General features: G+C 47.2%; 2 long non-coding RNA genes across 2 annotated transcripts in view; one reads left to right on the top strand and one right to left on the bottom strand.

The window, feature by feature from the left end:
- The window catches only part of LOC123380338, a 326,159-nt gene that overhangs the window by 272,627 nt on the left and 35,595 nt on the right, over positions 1 to 17,937 (top strand). The window lies entirely within an intron of this gene.
- On the bottom strand, positions 10,689 to 17,293 carry LOC123380339. The gene is made up of 3 exons (XR_006585946.1): positions 17,162 to 17,293; positions 15,318 to 15,533; positions 10,689 to 11,108 (listed from the first exon to the last, which is right to left on the bottom strand). It is a non-coding gene; the product is annotated as an uncharacterized LOC123380339 (long non-coding RNA).

The raw sequence follows: 17,937 nt of genomic DNA, 5'->3' as shown, positions 1-17,937 counted from the left end.
TTATCTGAATAATGTTCAAAACAGGGAGCCCACAGAATTTTTCAGCTACAGGGCTAGCGAGTGAAAACGAAGGAAGCAGAGTGCTTTCCCAGCATGTAGAATCACAGCTCAGCAAGCTGAACTCAGTGGCCTGTCCCCAATCCAGCCTTCAAGGACAAAGTCAGATGCCACTTTGGTCTGAAAGCCTTACCAGATATTTTCATTCGGAAGTGGAATCTCTCTTCCTGGATTTCCTATGAAGAGCATTGGTTCTGTTCACCAAACATTTCCGTTCTCCTTCTGGACACACGGCCAGATTGTATTTCCCTGGCCCCTTTGAAGTTCAGCCCGGTCATGTGACTTGCTTGGGCTACAAAATAAAAGCAGAAATCATTTGTGTCACTTCTGAGTGTAAACTTTCCAAGCCAGTGAAAGGTTCATTATGCTCCCTTTCTCCTGCCTCAGCAATTGTGGAAGCACCGAGATGGAGCTTCCCTTTGGCTGCAGTTCTTAAGTGAGGACATCACAGAGCAGAAAATCTCTGCGGACCCATGATAGAAATATAGTAGGAGCAGGAAATAAACCTTTAGTTTTTATAAGCTACTGAGAATCGGCAGTTGCTTATTACTGCAGCATAACATAACTTACCCTGTCTGATCCACACAGCATAATACTTCCCAATGTTATATGTGGAGATGCCCTCTCCCTAATAAGCTGGGCATGTATTCATCTGTTCAATCATTTGCTCAGCCTTTCACTTATCTTACAGTTATTTATAGAGCACCACCTTATGTCAGTGCTGTGCTAGTTGCCTGAGCTAGTACGGTGAACAAGACATGCTATCTGTCCTCAATAGGCTTCTGATCTGGCTGGAAGGATGGAGAACTTATCAGGAAGTGTCAATGAAGCATGATGTGTACCATGGGGGGAAATTCAGAATGCTGTGGTAACACAGAGATAAACCATCCAAACTCGTAGCAATTTGGGAGGATCGGGGAAGCATTGCTGGAGAAATTCCCATCTTAGGTTGAGGGCTTTGAGACGAGTCAGAGTTATCCAGGTGAAAGGAAGAAGGGAGAGGAGGAATCCTGGCAAAGAGGATGGCATGTGGGAAGGCAATATGAGCCGGAAAAAGTGAACAGAGCACGGTCAGGGAAAGTCACCCGGTGTGGCTGGAGTATGGAGCCTCTGCTCGGTAAAGACTAGAGATGAGGCTGGCCAGCTAAGTTGGGTTTGGACCTACAGGAGCCGTGCATGCCAAGTTAAGGACTTTAATTTGGACTTGATCGTAGAGGGAATTGGGAGCCGTCGAAAAGGTAATTGAGTGACATAATCATATCTTGTCTTAGATTTATAGGTCATCCCAGTTGTGGCAAGGAGAAGGGATGGAGTAGGGCTGCCGTCATGAGCCCCTTAGGGTAGAGTCTGCGTCTGCTTCACCTTGGTGACCCTGCACCAAGCCCTGAGTACTGCGTGCACATTCCAGAAATGCTAATTGGATGAAGAGATGACAAGAGGCGCGCAGGTCCTCAGCCCTTAGCCCTCAGCCCTGCCGAGTCTCTGTCAGTAACACCTGCAGGCTCTGAGCAGTCACTCACGAGTGGCAGCCTCTTGGAGTTTGGACTTGTGATGGCTTTAGATGCCAGTATTCTGTAATGAGCAAACCTGAACACGCCCCAACCTCTCAGTAACAGCAAGTCCCTGCCGGACAGTACAGACCTGCCCTCTTGCCCAGGAGACAGAAGCACCTAGATACTTCCAGAGGGAAACCAGCCAAGCGACTGATTGCTGCATGGGGCTTGTGCGTGGAGGCGGGGGGGGGGGGGGGTCGGGCGGGTGGTGGTTATAAGTGGGCCACACTGGGCTTTGCCACACCACACTCCAATCTGGCAGCAGGCTCTACTGGCTGGTGCGCCTCACCTCCAAACCTTCGCGGGAGGCTCGTGCAGGTCACAACAGAGAGGGAGGTTTCATAACCCTTTGTGGGCCAGGGGTGGGGTGGGGAGGTGCCAGGGAGCTGCTATTTAAGGCAGGAGAGTTGTGCTTTGCCCTGGGAGCTGGGCTGTGGGCCGAGCCAGGTGCTGTCGAGCAGGAGGGCTGCTCACACTCCAAGAGCCAGCCCGGCAATTCCAGAAGGCAAAACTTCAGTGTATTCCAATTTTCCAAAATAGAAAGAATAAAACAAATCAGAGCAGATGTTCCAACATGTAATTATCAACTAATCAGTTTGGACTTTTTTTTTTTTTTTAAAAGGAAATTTCAAAATAGCTCCCAGATTTCATCAACTGCAGCCCTGGCGGAGGGCTGGCTGGGTTGGAAAGGAGTGACTGCGGAGGGCTGTGGGTGCCCAGGTGGAGGAGGTGGGGACCGATGGGGGGGGGCGGCTGCTGCCACCACCGCTGCCTCAAATGCTGAGGCGGCTGCTGCTGGGTGCAGAGGGCTGGGGGGGTGGGAGGGGAGGCACCAGGCTGCAGGTGCCAGGTTGAGACAGCTGGGCCTCCAGACACACAGTTTCCCTCATAGGGATGCTGCTGTGAGCTGGGATGAGTCAGCTCTATGCCTCACCCTGCCCTAGATCTTGTCCCTGGCAGAATCGTGAAATGGCTGGCCTGGAAGAACATCAATGACCACTTAATCCTCAAGCTTAAAGCCTTGGCTACCCCCTAGTACCTACTCTTTCTCTCTGAGCCCATAAGATGCAAGATGCGTTTCTGGGATGGTCATCAGTCCTTAACCATGGGAGCCTAGGCCTCTGTGTTTAGTTTTGCAGTCGGTTCTGAAATCTGGGAGGCTAACATTTTCCTGAAACCCTGGAGGGACCTTTGAGTGATTCCCTAGCAGATGAAAGTAGTAAGAGGGAGGCAGAAGGGGAAAGGAGGGAAAGGAGGAAGAAGGGAGCGGGGAGAGGGAAAGGAGAGAAGGAGAGAGCCTCATGGGACTAAGACCCCATGTGGGAATCTATCATTTTATTAGGTGTTTACAGTAGGACTCTAACATGCCAGACATTGTTTAGAAATGGACACGGTCTTAGGGCACCTGAGCGGCTCAGTCGGTTAAGCGACCGACTTCAGCTTAGGTCGTGATCTCATGGTTCGTGGGTTCAAGCCCGTGTTGGGCTCTGTGCTGACGGCTCAGAGCCTGGAGCTTGCTTCCCATTCTGTGTCTCCCTCTCTCTCTGCCCCTCCCCTGCATGCACTCTGTCTCTCTCTCTCTCTCTCAAAAATAAATAAACATTTTTCTTTTAAAAAAAAGAAATGGACACGGTCTTTCTGCTGATCGATGCATATATGTGTGTAACTAGAGCTCTACAGATTATCTGCACCTTAAGCATGTTTGGTTTGCTGGGGTGAGCACTCTGCTGTCCCCAGAAACCTTCAGGAACAAAGTGTTATCAACACACATACACACTTCACAGCTTCCTGCAGTAAGTGCTGAATCCCAGGTTCCATAAACCTGGCAGTGAGTGGGCAGTCCGCGGCCCCTCCCTTACTGCTACCGTTTCGTGGCAACCTGCTCCCAGGTGAGGCCTAGACCGAACCCCTCTCCTGAGGGCCTGCTCTCCGGGAGCCAGTTTCCAAAGACCACAACCGCACAGTGGCCTGGAGAGTGGGCTCCGTTGTCAGACTGCCCTGGAGTCAAGTCCTAGCCTCACCCCTCCCTAGCTGTGTGTCTTCAGTAAGCTGCTTAACCTCTCTGGCGCCCGTCTCCTCATCTGTAAACTGAAGATAATGATGGTTCGCACTTCTCTCACGGTGGCTGCGAAGGTCACAGGAGGGAGCGCACAAGAAGTGTTGGCACGTGCTCAGTGAAACGCTGGCCCCTGTGAGCAAAGCATGCCTCCCGTTGACCCGTTTGTGTTGGAGTCGTGGGAAGTGTTCTGGGGTGCCAGCTGTGTTCTCCAGGGGAAGCTCTGTCCGTCCCTGGAAGCCCCTTGAGACTTTCCCTACTTTCTTGATGCTGAGCCTTTGCACTAGCATTCCTTGTACAGAGCAGCCCTTCATCATGTTCCTGTCTTTGCATGGCCAAGTCGAGTAGACTCCTTGACGCTGGCCTCCTGCATGAAGTCCTTCCCACTGCTGCAGCCCAAAGCCATTTCTTTCTCCCCTAAAGTCTTCGCACTGTTTCCATGTATTTCTCAGTGTTCCTGATGGCCCTTTGGCTTGTGGTATGGTTGTTCGTGTTCACATCTTAGTTCTCCTAAGAGATGTCCTTGAGGACAGGTGTCTACTGGGTCCATCTTGATGAGGACCCCACCCTCCATGGCTCCCTGCTACAGGGTGGGTGCTCAGCTCGTGCTTTTCAGTGTGTCCGTGAAGACAACTCATAGCCTGTGCGTGGCCTCACCCGTCAACATGGCAATGGAGAAGGAGGACCCGGACCAGCCTTCTAGCTGAAGGACCTCTAATCTAGGGGGAGGCAGGTGAATGAGGAGGGGTGAGGGGAGGCCAGGGGAGCTGGGAGAAGCTCTGTCTGCTTTCATACTTCAGGGGATTGGGCATACCTGCTGGAAAGAGGATGGCTTGTCCTCGACTTGTTGGTGAGAATAATCGCATGGACTTTGTCCACCTTCCTTTCAATTTATCATTGAGAGATGGCTTAGCAGGGTGGTTAAAAAGAAGCGCTTGAATCCCATTGCCTGGGTGTGTGCTCCAGCCCCAACACTTCCCTGCCGGGCAACCTTGTACAATTGACTTGACCTGCCTGTGCTCTTCCCTCCACAATTTTCCCCCTGAAATGTGGATAATAATGGCACCTGCCTTTTATGGCTGCTGCCACAATAAAATGGGGTAACACGTGAAGTACCGTAGGTAGTACCTGACGTGTGGCAAGCACTAAGTGACAGTCATTGTTACCTCCCCACATGTCAGACCACAGAAACTGCTGTGCCAGCCTCTGTAGGCTCAGGTAGGCTCTAGGTTCAAATCCTAACCTTTCTAAACTGCAAGTTCTGTACCTGTGAGTGAGGTGTACTTCCCCTAAGAATCGGCGCCTCGGTTCTTGCATCTGTGAAATGGGAGTTGGGTTCGTCGATTTCTGAAAGCTTCTTTCAAACCCTGTTTTAATGTATTTGTGAATATTTAGGAAGAGACAAGGCCCAGGAAATAATATATACATCCAAATGCTAACTTTGTGTATCCGTTTCTCACTCTCTGTAACTTATTTCTTATCTCCTTTTTTCCCTTCTCCTCTTCACCATTTCCTACGTGACCTTCATGTATAGTCTCTGTGTGTCTCTCTTTTGTGAGCATATGCACACGCACATGCACACACACACACACATCATTTTTCTTTCTTTTAATTTTTTAATGTTTTTATTTTTGAGAGAGAGAGACAGAGTGTGAGCAAGGGAGGGGCAGAGAGAGAGAAGGAGACACAGAATCTGAAGCAGGCTCCAGGCTCCAGGCTGTCAGCACAGAGCCTGACACGGGGCTCGAACCCATAAACCGTGAGATCATGACCTGAGCTGAAGTCGGACGCTTAACCGACTGAGCCACCAACCTCGTCACACTTCCTTTTCCTTATCACCTCATTGACATTTTTCCTTTTGGATGCTGCCAGTTTCTCAGGAGACCTCAGGGGGAAGGAAGGGGCCTGGGCAGGGTGGAGGCATGGGGGGGCCTGGGCCGACTGCCACATCGGCTACCTGCACAGCCCAGGAGCCTGCAGGAGGATTAGGGCTTTATTACATATACATGCCCTGGCTTTAAATGGGCTGAGCTTCCCATGATGCATCAAGAACTATGGGCTTGACAAGTAGTCAGGGCACTAGAGAAAAATGAAAAAGGACTTTTTTTTTTTACTTTTTTAATAAATGATAAAGAAGGAAGAGGAAATGAATCAACTCCAGACCCCTCCCCTTGCTCATTTCCCACCTGGGTCCGGGGCTATGTGTGTGTGTGTGCAGGTGTGTGCACACGCTGGGAGGGGTGGCTGTTCTGTGTGGTGGCCCCTCGCTGCAACAGAGCCAGCAGCCTGACCTGGTGGCAAGGGCTCCAAGTCGCTGATCAGGATGGCTTGAGGGGTTCTCCTTCCACCAAAGGTTTCTCTGTGTCCCTGTTTCTCCATCTCTCGGTTGCTGTCGCTGTCTCTCTCTCTCTCTCTCTCTCTCTCTCTCTCTCTCTCTCTCTCCCCCCCTCTCTCTCTCCCCCTCTCTGTCTCCCCCTCTCTCTCTCCCCCTCTCTCTCTCCCCCTCTCTCCCTCCCCCTCTCTCCCTCTCTCCCTCTCTCCCTCTCTCCCTCTCTCTCTCTCTCTCTCTCTCCCCCTCTCTCTCTCCCCCTCTCTCCCTCTCTCTCTCTCTCCCTCTCTCCCCCTCTCTCCCTCTCTCCCTCTCTCCCTCTCTCCACCACCCCCTCTCTCATCCCTTCCCCAACCTTCACGGAGAGGCTCCAATTAAAGCAGAAATGGCAGTTTGGCTCCTGAGCTGACACCTCTGTAGCTGTAGAAGCTCTCACCATTGACAGCAATCCTTGGCTTTCTTACCTCCTGCGTGCTAGGTGGAAAAGGAAAATTTCCTGCGACCCCCACTACCCCTTCCTGTTCTCCCCACTCCCTCTCCTTCCCTAAGCCTGGGAGCCCCCCACCCCTCACCCAAGTGCTTCTCCCCCTCCTCACCCAAGTGCTTCCCCTGCCTCCTGGCTCCTCTGCGGGGTGAAGTGCCTTCCGATGTCGCATTTCAATTAGGGTTTCAAGGAAGCCTGATCTTGGGAAGCCCCTCGCCTGCCTGCCCGCTACTTGAAAATGTCAGGTTTGGTAGTTCGGTGTTTCCCAACACTGTTCGCTAACGATTACATTTTGTGAACATTACTCTGGAAGGCTGGGGCTCAGAGCCCTCCGTTTGCCTGCATCCCTGTCTGGCCCGACATCTTCCACCGAATCCTTTCCCTGAAATGTAAGCACTAGGCTCGGAGGCCATATTTCCTTGCCCCCCAACAGCTTCATCAACCCTGTACCCCCTCAGACCCTGATTCCGGCTGCCTGACACATGGTTCTCCACAGGCTGCTCTTCCCCAGCCCCAACAAGTCCAAAGGCGAGCTCATTACCCAATCCCTAAGAGCTCCTGAAACCACCCCCCATGCCAACCTGCTTTCCTTCAAAGTGACTGTGTCACCACCCTCTCACCTCCCAAGATTAGACCCAAGTCATCATCAGACTTGCCATCCTTAGCACTCAGGTAGCCCTGAAGCTACATCCTCTGGAGTCCCTTTCTGTCCATCCTTCTCCTTTCCCTTATCACATGGTCCCCCTGTGACTGCTGCCATGGCCTCTGTCTGGTCTCCCAGCCTCAAATCCCATGCCACTATAAGTCACTCTTGTCTCTTTTCTGGGTTTCTATTCCTAAACTTAGGCTGTGTCTCCCACCCTTAAGAACTTGCAATGGCTCCCTATTGCTTACAGAGTCCAAGCCTCTTCTTAATCTGATGTCTCACTCCACCCACCCTGACTGGCTTCCCACCATTCCCTGAACTGCCCATGTTCTTTTATAGCTCCCCATCTGTCTCCATGCTGTTTCCTCAGCCGGAATTTCCTTTCCCCCAGCCTGTCATTGTGTCGAGTCTGACAATTTATGCTAATAGGCTATCTTGCCTGGGAAAGGCACATAATAAATATTTGTAGATTGATAGATGCAAATTAAAAAATCTGAAAGCCATTTATTTATTTTAAAAAATATGCTTTGAGCACGTACGGTGGGTCTGGCTGCGCTAGACACAGAGGATACAAAAGTAAGTAAGAAGCAGTCACGGCTCCTACCCTGGATGTGCTCGCCGTCTAGAGGAATGGCAGAAATGGAAATAAAGGGATTACAATGCAGCGCTGATTTGATAAATACATCATCATTTGCTAAGCGTCTCTTCTATGTCAGGAACTGTGATAGATGCTGAAAATAGGCAAACGAACAAGGCACAATCTTCATGTTGAGGGTTTCCATTCTGGGGGCAGAGACTGACAAGGGGAAGGGGAAGAGGGACAAGCCGGGCTTCGTTCACACGTGCCCTGGGAATGTGTGGCAGGGACAGTTGATAACAGTCTCGTGGATTCGGGAGGCCAAGTCCGAGTCCAGTCATGGGAGATGGCGGGGGGGGGGGGGGTGGATGCAGGAACCGGGGAGCAAGGAGTGGGAGCCGCATGTGAGTAAGGACCCACGGGAGAGGGGCAGGCCTGGAGGTGGGGAGGTGGGTGGACAGTGGCTAGTAGTGGGAAGGCAAGTTTAAGAATGAGCAGAGACCAGATCAAGAAGGCTTCAGTTAAAGAGTTTGGGTTTTATCCTGAACGTTGAGGAGTTTAATCAGCACAGAGAAGGCTGGTCAGATTTGTGCATTAGGATCCATCCCTCTACTGTTCTCCCTCATGCATCAGTCACTCACTGATTGACTTGTTCAACATATACTGACAGCTAGTACATCCAGCAAGAATGCTGGGCGTTGAGAGGAGGGTCAAGCTCGGGGCTTAGTTCAGAGGTTGTAGCAGAATTCAGAAGAGAAGACAGTGGCCTGGATTAAAGAGATGTTCAGGGATAGGAGACTCAGGGCCTGAAGGCAGATTACATGGGCTGCAGGGGCAGGGGCAGGGGGTGGGGGGGGAGGGCGATGAAAGCTGGTGATGATAAGTGTGAACATCGGTGAGCCTTCACCACATGGCAAGCACGATTCTAACCCCTGTGTGTGTGTTAACTTCTTAATTCTCCCAGCAACCTTGAGGGGTAGGCTTTATCATTATCCTCATTTCCTGAGTAAGGAAACTGCAGCCCAGAGAGGGGGTGACAGCCCAGAGAGGGGATTTAAGTACGGGCAGGACCTAAGTTTCCTAGTGTGGAAACAGGCGGAGTAGGAGGGCAGGGGGAGAGGTGGACATGTCAGGTGGAAATCACACATGTGCTTCATGAATTTTGACAATTTTAGAGAAGCTTGAGGCAAAGTAAGGGGCAGAAGCTTCAGGGCTTGGAGTGAAAGCCATGGAGGCCACTCTCCCAAGCCACGATTTCCAGTGGTTTCAGGAGAGCACACTTCGCCTGTGGAAACAGAAAGTCCCCACCTTCTCAGGAGCCCCAGTATTAGTCTGGATGCAGAACTACCTAAAGTAGAGGGGCCCTTTTGCTTGTCGGGTTGGAACAGTCCTAAGAAGTATTGTTTTGGATTGATTATTGTTGAGTCCTTCCGTTCCTTGTGTTGATCAACTCAACATTGACTCACAACCTCGGGTGTTCCCCAGGGTGAAATTCTAAACTGGCCCCCATATGCAGAGGGGCACATACAATGCTTTATAGGCACCCACCAGAGTCTTAAAGGTTTATATGGAGGCCTTAACTGGATCCAGTCATGTATTCAGTCCAAAAGGCCTCAACACCTTGATGTCTCAAGGCTGCATCCTTGAGATGGCTTCTAGTGAGGGGATAGTGGGCAGAACATATATTCCAAGGACAGGGGAGGGGTTGAGGAGCCTCCAATTGCCCAGGGCCAGCTCTGGGGTGAAGAGGCAGTCACATCCTCTTGATGACCTCCTCAAACACTCCAGAAAAACTTCTTTAACATTACTTTCTATCAGCATTCCTGTATCCTTGGGTCATGCTAACAAGGTCATATGCACATTCTTAAAGTGTGACACGTATACATATATCTAGGACTAGATATGTAATTGGAGGCCCAGTGCAAAATTAAAATGAGGGGTGCCTTGCTCAAGAGTTACTAAGAATTTCAAGACAGCAACAGCAGAGCACAAACCAAATATAGAACCCTTCTGACCATAGGGCCCTGTGTGACTACACGTGTTGCACACCTGTGAAGCTGGCCCTGCGTGGATCACTAACCCAATTGCACTGTAAGTTTCTTTAGGGTAAAGACTGTGTTTTCTGTCCAAAAAGTACTTGTGAGTGCCAAAAAAAAAAAAAAAAAAAGAAGAAGAAGAAGAAAAGAAAAAGCAACTGACCAAATTTGTGTAAAAGAGTATGGGAAAAGGAATCCTTATGTTACTATGCCAACCTCTGCAGTGGGTGTGTTTTATAGATGAGTAAACAAGGGCTCAGTGATTTGTCTAAGGTTAATTACTGCTAACGATGGACCAGGTCTAGATGGGCATGCACATTTTTCTGCTCCAAAGCCCATACGCTTTGCAATATACCCCCCAGTAGAGGGATGATTCATATGAAGGGGACCTAAGCCAGCTTCCCTGCAACTGAATGGTTTTAAGACCTCATCAAGCCATCAAGACCACTGAAGAGCTCAGAAAGGTAGGGTGCTTGGGGCAGGATTTGATTCTTGCTGCAGCCCCACTGGGTAGCTTCTGGTGTGTACAGGAAGCAGAGATACTAGAGTTAGAGATGCCCTGTGGAGCTAGGATGGGCTGAGGCTCAGGGACAGGGTCAGGCAACAAGCGTTAACTGATACTCTGTGCCTGTCCCTGCTCAGTGGGCTGGGAATAGAGAGAGGGCAGGGATACGATAAGGATCTCCTCGTGCATCTTATTTGTTAATTTGGCAAGTTGCAAGTTTAATTTTTAGATCAAGTTTCTGAAATGTCCACTGCGTAAAAATAGCCCAGTTATAATGGCTTTGTGTGGACTTTTACTTAGCAAAGCTGTGGTTCCCAGTGTGTTTGCTCTTTTCGAATGCTAAAAATACTTTGAAATCTCCCACATCAAAGTAGTTTTTCTTTGAGTTATCTGTTCATCAAGAAACCGTGTAATGACAAAAAGCCATACTTGAAAATGTGTTTTTATTCTTCGCAACATTGATAACATTTGACAAATAATTGCACATCAGGTATGTGTGAGATACATTATCAGTGGAGCCCAGGGACCGAGCTAGGTGCACGCAAGGACTTACTTACCAAACACACCGCCCACACACACACATGCACGTGTGCGTGTCCACACACACACACACACACACACACACACACACACAGGTGAGAAACCCACCAAGCAGGTGCAAAAAAACCAGAGCGTGGGACCTTGGCTTGAGCTGCAGTTCGCAGATGCCATCAGATGATGAGTCTGTTCCAAGGGGTGTGTGTTTGGAGATTCTCAAGCAGCTGTTTGCAAACCTGGTCTGGCTTGGTACCTCCTCAGGCCTTCCTGAGGAAATGGCAGAGAGATGAGCTGTCTGATTTGCGGGGAGGAAGCTGGGTGCAGCTGCCTGGAGAGAGACCCAAACAAAGAGCTCCAGAATGAGGGAGATGCCAGAGGGCAAATCTCATGGCAGCTCCTGGGCAGAACCTGTGATTACACCTTTTTTTATTCTAACCACTGGGGTGGATACAGCCGCTTTGTCTAATGCACTTTTCTTCCTCTAGCAGCCTTGCCTGTGATGAGTGTGGCAATTAGAGTTGATCTGGGCATAAATAGCTACCCAGATGCCCTGCTGTCCTGGGAGTTGGCATCAACAAGGATGAGGGAGGGAGGGTGGACCTGGTCCCCAGGACCCCAGCGGGGTGCCTCCCTGTCAGCCCCTCTCCCCAGGGTGCAGCCATAGGGCCGGGAGCTTGGCTATTTATAGCCAGGCTCTGATATCTCAGATGATTACCTTTCAGATCTCAAGTGTGAGGTCTACTTTATGGAAATAGCCTGGTACAAACTAATTGCAGGTTTTGTGGTGCATCTATTTTTTTCTCATTTTCTCTTCTCCTACCACCTCTCCCCTCCCCCCCACCCCACCTCCCCCAACACCCGCCAATTCCCAGCACCACCACTACACCATCTTTTGCAAAGACCAGAAGCGGCACAGTGTTACTGGGAAGCCAGCAGCCCTGCAGAAGTACCACCTTCCCCATCAAACCCTGGAAAAGGTAGTTCTCTCAAGGGTGCCAAAATGCACCAGATTAGGTTTCATTCCTGATATTTTGCTGGCGATTTCTTAGCTTCTCACTCAACAGCCATCATATTTCCAACAGAGCATGGGGCCTTCATCTTCACCTTGAAACAAGCACCTGGGAAGTCAACTAGTCCAACCTTGTCACCTGGGTGTTTCCTGTAAGAATATCTGTCTGTCCATCTTTGCTTGACTACTTCTTTTTTTTTTTCAATATATGAAATTTATTGTCAAATTGGTTTCCATACAACACCCAGTGCTCATCCCAAAAGGTACCCTCCTCGATACCCATCACCCACCCTCCCCTCCCTCCCACCCCCCATCAACCCTCAGTTTGTTCTCAGTTTTTAAGAGTCTCTTATGCTTTGGCTCTCTCCCACTCTAACCTCTTTTTTTTTCCTTCCCCTCCCCCATGGGTTTCTGTTAAGTTTCTCAGGATCCACATAAGAGTGAAAGCATATGGTATCTGTCTTTCTCTGTATGGCTTATTTCACTTAGCATCACACTCTCCAGTTCCATCCACATTGCTACAAAGGGCCATATTTCGTTCTTTCTCATTGCCATGTAGTACTCCATTGTGTATATAAACCACAATGACGACTTCTGAAAGATGAGCTCAACCCTTTCCAAAGCCACCTCTCCATAGTTAAAATAATTCTAACTATTAGAAAAGTTTTGAACTGTAACTTTTCTCTTTAAGGTGAGAACAAGTTTTATCCCCTTTTCAAGGATATACTGTTACCTACTCCAAGCCAGCTAAGGTACTGCCGAGTCTCACCTGGCACCCAGCCTCTGCCATCCTCCCTCATCCCTAGCTGGGGTCACCTGATCCTCACCTCTGGACTCAGTTCTGCTCTTGGGTACTGGGACTAATCTTGGCCTTGGGCAGGAGGGATTGAAGGCACTCTAGCCCAACTGTGTGGGATTAAAAATCAATGTTCTCTTAATGCTAATCTGGATAATGTGGTTCTTTTGTTGTGCCTTTTTTTTCCCCTGATTAAACAGGCTTCTACTTATTTTTGTGATAACAATAGCTATTGTTTTTTTGAGTGCTTGCTCTGTGCCAGACACTGTGCTAAGCATGTTATACTTTATTTCATTCCACCAGCAGCTCCCCAGGGTTGATATTATTACCCTTAAGGTACAGATGAGGAAAACAGGAGCCTAGGGAAGTATGGGGACTTTCCCAAGGTCACAGGTATAAACAAGTGAAAGAACTGAAGGATGCCATTCAGAGCAAGCTTGCTCAGATGGCATCCTTCAGTCTGCAGCCAAGGGCTAGCCACCCTAATGCAATGCCGTCTTAGCCTGGCCTTTCTTGTCCTCAGTTTTGGTGCCTCTTGATGCCCTATGTCCCTCTTAGCACCTCTGGGCAGAGGGAACATCCTTGTGGGTCCCCAGTGCTCAGACTGGAGTCCTACCTGAATCCCAGCCCAGGTGTAGCCCAGGTAGCCTGGCCACCTGCTTAGAGACTTCCCTGACACCGCCTGTCTGTTTGCTTAGTTCTAGTCACATGGCATGCCTGGAAATTTTCTTACCATTTTCTCTCCTGGCCTAGTTGTGGTATTTGTTATTTGCATATTTTCTCTTCTTTACAGTTATAATAGTAAGGTTTGGGGAGAAAGGTCTCTCCTGGCATTTTTTTTAACTCCTGGTGGTCCCGAAAAGTAACCTGAAGAATCTTATTTGGCCTGTTGGAGAAACCCCTGGAATCATATTGAGAAAGCCTCACCTCACCTCACACCTAACAGATGGCTCTGGTTGCACCTAATCCCACTACCTCTTTGACAGCTGCGAGAGAGGCATGTTACTTGGACTCCTACTCCAAAGGGGAAGGAGGTAGAGATACATTCTAGTAAGAAAACATCTCTTGAGAGTTCCTTAAGGCAGATCACATTTTCAAATCCCTTCAGCATCCATGGTTCTAGTCTGTGAGGTCTGGAGACTGTGGTTCACGGATAACAAGCTTGCCAAAGTCTCTGGTTCTCACCATTTAAAGGCTTTGCTCAGGAAGCCACCTCCCAGGGTCTAGAGCATTCTCTTACAAGGACACAACAATATCAAAGTCTTTGTGAAGGAGAAGGGAAGAGCCACATAGGACCTCACTTAGTAATTGCCTTGTTGACCCCAATTTGAGCTGGTTCCTATTCTTCCTTCTCATTATACTGTAGACAAAAATGAAGATTTCTTTCTAAGATCAAATGTTTTAAGGGGAAAATAAAAAATGACAACCCAAGTATGCTAACTAAAAACAAAATAAAGAACATCAAAAACCAAAACAAATAAAAAGCCCCCAAAGCTGGGGGCTCATCCTGAACAGCCAGGCTATAGTGAATGGCAAGTTCATTGTCCCCATACATGTTGCCCTCTTCAGCCTCTTAGTAAGAAAGGATTTCATCGTGTGTGTGTGTGTGTGTGTGTGTGTGTGTGTGTGTGTGTGTGTGTTTTGTTTTAGTTTTTGATTTTTTTTTAAGACAAGGCTCCAGACCTCAGGAACTTGCTGGAGCTGATAACATGGCTTCCTGAGTACAGGTTATAAAGAGGAAAAACCAAAGATCTCCATACCAGATCAGGTGGGTTTGGAGCATGGGGAATGGGATGGTCAGAAATCATCTCTGACAACTAATGAGTTTCCTTTGGTCATATACTTGGGGTCACATAGAGGGTCCCTCTTAACCTGAATGAGGACTCTTAGAGATTGCAGACTGCAATCAGGTGCATTGCTTGGACAGCCTTTTGGATACCCTGAAATCGCTCTCTTGTATAGTAACTATAAAGAGGAACAGAAATGTGCATCTTAAATAGGCCAGCTAAGTCACGATTATGGAATGTGCTATTCACATCACCATATTTTGGTTAGTAAATTTGGGTTGTCACTTTTTCTTAGTCCCCTGAAGTGTGTGGGCTTAGAAATAAATTCTTCCATTTTTTTCCCCTCGCACAGTGAATCAAAACAAAATTTGGAACAGGCCCAGACTAGAGTCAAGTAATTACTGCGTGTGTTGCAAGGTAGTCAATCCAGAATAATTGGCCCCTGTCTCTGGCCTTAGTTCAGCCTATTACAGGAGGGAGAACCCTCAGTTGGCAGGAAGGTATAGAAGTGGTCGTCTGATCTTCCCTGAGATATGGTGATCCACAGGGAAGGTCCTCTCATCCAGGAAATCCAATTTCACTATGGTCTCTCTGTGAGCACATCACCCCTAGAATCAGATGGTTCAGTGTCTGCATAAGGTTCCTGATACCCTGGCTTTTTTTTTCCTTTCTTTGTTTCATGACCCACTTTATTTTCTAGTATAAATGTTGAGCACATCAATCTCAACTTTAGATAAGAACACATTTATTTATTTAAACTTGGTTAAAGATATCAAACAAGAAGAACTAAAACCCAGGCTATCATGTCATACTACATTTGCAGATATAGACAGACATATCAAGTTTACAATTACGAAACAGATTCACATTGAAAAAGCTGCCTAGCTCAGTGATTTCATCAGTCACCACAAATGGACTACTCTCTTTTAAGAAAAGAGTCCATACTTTTTCCAGAGACTCCAGGGAGCAGAGAACCAAGCTGGGGGCCAGTCAGTGATATTGCTATGCCCCTCCTGGCCTGAGACTGGTTCAGAGCATGGGCTGGTGACACACACTAGGCCAATTAGCGATCTTCCTTACGGTACTTCGAAAGCAGTTTAGATTTTCCCTTTTCTCTTGCATTGTGAAGATGGAATTCAGAGACGTTTGTAGCTGTATTTCCTTCAAAAAGAAAAATTCTGTAATGAAGACCACAGAGGGAAATGTTGGAAGATTGAGGTGGGGGGGGGGGGTTGGTGAAGCCAGAGTGGCTATGAAAACCGGACAGAACCCTGATGGCATCAGAGACCTTTAGTCCTACTGTCCTGAAGTCAGTTCCACTCTTGCCAAAACTGGTTTGATTATCAAGATAATGGATTTCCTTGTAGTCTTGAACTTTCTCTTCTAAACTTTTTATAATTTATTTTATTTTATTTTTAAGCAATTTCTACACCCTAACATGGGGCTCAAACTCATGATGCTGGCTCAAGTGTCACATGCCCTACTGACTGAGCCAGCCAGTTGACCTTGAAACTCTTCTAGTTGACCTTGAAATCTTGACATGCCCAACATTCATTCCTGGACCATTTTCTTGTCTTTATCTATACTTATCCCTTGGTGATCTCATCAGGTCCCATGGCTTTCAGTAACATTAATGCTGACATTGTCCTTTGTAGCTTTGTAGCCCTGACCTCTACACCCATATGTTTCGTTGCCTATCCAACAATGCCTCCCTCATGTTTGTCTCTAGTTATCTTGACTGGACATATCCAATACAATCTCCTCTCCCTCCCTCATCCTTCACCCAGTCTCCCCATCTCCTTAATGGCTCCCAATTGCCTTTTTCAATTGTTCAAGTCAAAAACCTAACTAAGCATCACCCTTGACTCCTCCTTATCTTGCACCTCTGTAACCCAATCAACCACCAAATCCCACTGATTCTACTTCTAAAATAATTTTCCTGCCTGTATGCTTCTTTCTGTCTCTTCTTTGCCCAGCCTAGTCTACAACAATAGTCTCCTAACTGGATTCCTTGTTTTTACTCTTGACCACTTACAGTATATTCTCCTTCTCCACATAGCACACAAGGCACTCTTTTTGGAATTTAAATAACAGAGTTTTGTGCTTAACTTCCTTCAGTTACTTCCACAATAATTAATAAAATCCAAACTCCTTTTCATGGTCCACATGATTTATGATCTGGCCCCTGTTCCTCTTTCCAACTCATCTTCTTAATTAAGTCTTCTTTTCTTGAAACTGTCAGATTTGTTCTCTGCCTCAGGGCCCTTGCATTTGCTCATCTCTTCCCAGAATGTTTGCATGACTCGTTCCTTTTCATCATCTGTATGCCTCAGAGAAGCCTTCTCTATCCCCCAAATATAAGTTATCTCTGAGTCCTCAGTAACACTGTGTACCCTGTGATATTTAAATTTCCAATCACAACCTGGTATTCTCTCCTTACTCATTCTTTGTATTGTGTCTCTCTTTACTATAGAATGTAAGCATCACAAAACCTGGGGTTTTATCTTTTCACTACTACAACTTCAGTACCTAAAACAGTTCCTAGTAAATGGAAGTACTCAATAAATATTTGTTGAATGAATGAATAAAAGTTATTTAGTTGGGTTTCTTTCTCTTGCAAGGAAAGGAGATTCTGAGAGATACAAGATAGTTTCCTCAAAATTCCAGACAAAAATCAAGGATATGTTTGATAGTTATGGGAGTAGAATTGAATGCTATAACAGCAGCAACTATTTATTGAGCATTTACTATATGCCAGATATGGAATTTTATATTAATCTAATACTCACAGAAACCCTGTAATATAGGTATCTTAATCTTTTTTTCTCCCCAGTGTTGAAAATTGAGACCCAGAGAGATTATATGACTTGTCTAAGATTACATATCAAGTAAGATTGGTGGGTCTTGAACTTGAGAGTTCTGATTCCAATGTCAATATTTACTTATGACATCACACTACCTCTCTAAAGTAAGTATATCCTAACAAAGTCAGCTCCTTACTTCTCCCTAGGAATGAGGTTTTTAGATATCTTGCTGGGTAGGAATTTCACTGCTGAAACACATAGAATAAAATACAGAACAACAACAACAAAAACACTTCTTGGGAGGAACCTAAGAAAATTAGTTTAACAAGCAGCCTGAATAATCAAAGAATGTCAAAAGTCGAAAGTTCGATGTTTGTCTCACATTTTAATGCAGTGCAGCTTTAGAAGAGATAAAATCATATCTACCCAAGCATCTCATAGTGATGCTGGGTTGTTGTGAAAGCTATTTCAAAAGTATTTTAAGTAAGAAAAATGGTATCATGCACATGTGAGGTTTAACTGTTTCTAGCTTGGCTAAAACCTTAATCCCAAGGACAAATGTCTGCTCATCTAAGGAGCTTTCCATTTTTTTTTTTTTTTCTGGTAAAGATGCTGTATACCAAAGGACTCGGTTGTTTTTGTTTGGACATGGGAGAGAGAGATTGAGAGAAGAAAGGAGGGGGGACAGGGAATGGGGGAAAAGGAAGAGAAAGGAAGAAAGAAAGAGAGAGGATGGAGGGAGAGGAATAGAGGACGAAGAA

The sequence above is a fragment of the Felis catus genome, chromosome D1, assembly GCF_018350175.1.
Source record: "Felis catus isolate Fca126 chromosome D1, F.catus_Fca126_mat1.0, whole genome shotgun sequence".
NCBI lineage: Eukaryota > Metazoa > Chordata > Mammalia > Carnivora > Felidae > Felis > Felis catus.
This window is presented reverse-complemented; position numbering and strand designations above follow the sequence as displayed.